The sequence below is a fragment of the Schistocerca serialis genome, chromosome 1 (assembly GCF_023864345.2).
Source record: "Schistocerca serialis cubense isolate TAMUIC-IGC-003099 chromosome 1, iqSchSeri2.2, whole genome shotgun sequence".
Taxonomy (NCBI): Eukaryota; Metazoa; Arthropoda; class Insecta; order Orthoptera; family Acrididae; genus Schistocerca; species Schistocerca serialis.
This window is the reverse complement of record NC_064638.1, coordinates 867,029,842-867,032,556: the sequence shown is the minus strand read 5'-3', so window position 1 is coordinate 867,032,556 and position 2,715 is coordinate 867,029,842. Positions and strand designations below refer to the sequence as shown.

At 44.2% G+C, this 2,715-nt stretch overlaps 1 pseudogene; it reads left to right on the top strand.

Moving 5' to 3' along the window:
- The first annotated feature begins 2,283 nt into the window (after positions 1-2,283).
- LOC126426082 (5S ribosomal RNA) lies at positions 2,284-2,401 on the top strand (annotated as a pseudogene).
- Positions 2,402-2,715: the final 314 nt, after the last annotated feature.

Sequence of the window (2,715 nt, the reverse complement as noted above, 5' to 3'; positions counted from 1 at the left end):
GACCTTTTTCCTTTTTCTGCATTTCCCAGTGTAACTTCACTACCAGGCGCTCTTTGCCATGAAACTAGGATGACCTCGATATTGATAAGAAGCGCACCCCATTGGTATAAGCATCCTCTAAGATGCGACACTGGTACGAAACACCTTCTGCTATGCACAATCGATACAGAACACCCCATACCACATAACACTGATGAGTCTATGTAATAGCGTAAGTAGGCTGTTTAGGTTTTTATGTTGGCAACGCCACGTAGCGCTCTGTTTGAAAATCAGTGACTGTGCTGTGTGCAATGTGTTTGATTGGCATTGTTGGAATATTTGCTATTGTAGTGTTGGGCAGTTGGATGTGAACAGCGCGTAGAGTTTATGTCATGAACTGTTATATGTATTATGGCTTTTGAACACTATTAAGGTAAATACATTGTTTGTTCTCTATCAAAATCTTTCATTTGCTAACTATGCCTATCAGTAGTTAGTGACTTCAGTAGTTAGAATCTTTTATTTAGCTGGCAGTATTGGCGCTCGCTGTATTGCAGTAGTTCGAGTAACGAAGATTTTTTTGAGGTAAGTGATTCATGAAAGGTATAGATTATTGTTAGTCAGGGCCATTCCTTTGTGGGCATTTTTGAAAGCCGGCTGGGGTGGCCGAGCGGTTGTAGGCGCTTCAGTCTGGAACCGCGCGACCGCTACGGTCGCAGGTTCGAATCCTGCCTCGGGCATGGATGTGTGTGATGTCCTTAGGCTAGTTAGGTTTAAGTATTTCTAAGTTCTAGGCGACTGATGACCTTAGAAGTTAAGTCCCTTAGTGCTCAGAGCCATTTGAACCATTTGATTATTGAAAGTCAGATTGCGTTGCGCTAAAAATATTGTGTGTCAGTGTGGTGTTGATCAGAATAAGTAAAGAGAGAAATGTCTGAGTCCGTTCAGTTTTGCTCAGCTGTATTAAAATCAAATAACGTAAGAGGTTTATCAGCACAGTAATTTATAATTTTTCAAAGGGGACGTTTCAATAGCACTGAATTGTGTGCTGACGCAGCAGGAATCATTGGCTCTGTCTTTATAAATTGTTACAGTGCATCAGATGTTACCTGGATTTTTTCGTTGTATTCTACATTGTCTGTGTGACATCGAAGGTGTAAGAGGTAATTCCGAATTAAACGACGTGCCACTAATACTATATTCAGAACGTAACCGATGTCTACTACCCATACCCACTGTCTTGCATTTATCGACATTTAAAGAAGGCTGACACCGCTATGTCTCGATGTATTACCTAAGACGTCCAGGGTTTCGTGACAGTTGTTCAATGACGAAACTTCCTATAGACCTCCACAAAAGGGTTTTCAGCAGACACGTTGAGTCACTCTGCAACACTATTTCCACTGGTCTTTTCTGTACAGTGTATAATGGGGAAACAGACACACGTTACGAGGTGATAGTATAGACTATTATATAATCACGCGCTCGGTAATACCCAGCGTGCAGCTGTTAAGAACTAACGATGTTTACCATGTTGGTCACTTGAATTTCTCCGTTAGATTACTATTTGTGCTGTTGGTTAGAAGAATAGATCTACCAGGGAAACGTGCAGACGAGGGAGGAATTAGTTCCTTGTTCTTTGAATACTTGTGCGAGCGTTAAAGAAGAATCTGTGTATCTGCTGCTGTTTGCGACACAGGATGAATCTACACGATGCGCAGAGCGCGCCGAGGAAGACAGTTTATTGTAGTTTTGGGTTTGAACTGTAAGATTGATCAAGTGTACTTTCCTCATTCCTACCTGTTTCAAACAGCCGCATTTAGGAAACGTTGAGTGTAGAGTACATGCATATATGATATTCTCCATTCAGAGTGGTCCATACTATTAGCTCCCCACAAACGTCCATTCACTCCTGAAACTTGGGCATACTGAGAACAAAAACAGAATTCCGATGCTAATTTGGAGAACCCCCGACGCTCTCTTTGTTTCTGACAAGTTCTCGTCATCGAGGATACAGTTCTAACAGGGCTCTGACTGTATATATTTTCACCAGCCAACCACATATTGGCCATCACATTCTTCATGTTGTCCACCTCAGTCGGCAGCGGGTACAGTCACGACCGTAGTTTGGCAACGTAAGGACATAGGCTCAAACTGTTCGGTTGTGTTCACGATTGGCGAGGTAATGCGTGTAAAAAATAACACCACACCTATCATACAGCGAATAGTTCGTGCATTACAGCGATGTGAGAAGCTGCATTAGACTTCAGCAAGATTATTTATTGCTGTATGCTTTCGTGCAGGGGCAACGGCCTTGCCGCAGTGGATACACTGGTTCCCTTCAGATCACCGAAGTTAAGCACTGTCGGGCGTGGTCGGCACTTGGATGGGTGACCATCCAGGCACCCATGCGCTGTTGCCATTTTTTCGGGGTGCACTCAGCCTCGTGATGCCAATTGAGGAGCTACTCGAGCGAATAGTAGCGGCTTCGGTCAAGAATACCATCTTATGACCGGGAGAGTAGTGTGCTGACCCCACACCCGTCCTATCCGCATCCTCCACCGAGGATGACACGGCGGTCGGATGGTCCCGGTAGGCCACTCGTGGCCTGAAGACGGAGTGCTTAAATCCTTTCTTGCAGGGATCCAAAGTGCTGTAACGTTGTAAGACAGCTACCTGAGTACCTGGCGTTGCCCAGAGATGTATTTATTCCAATCTTCTATTAGTCCATCTCCT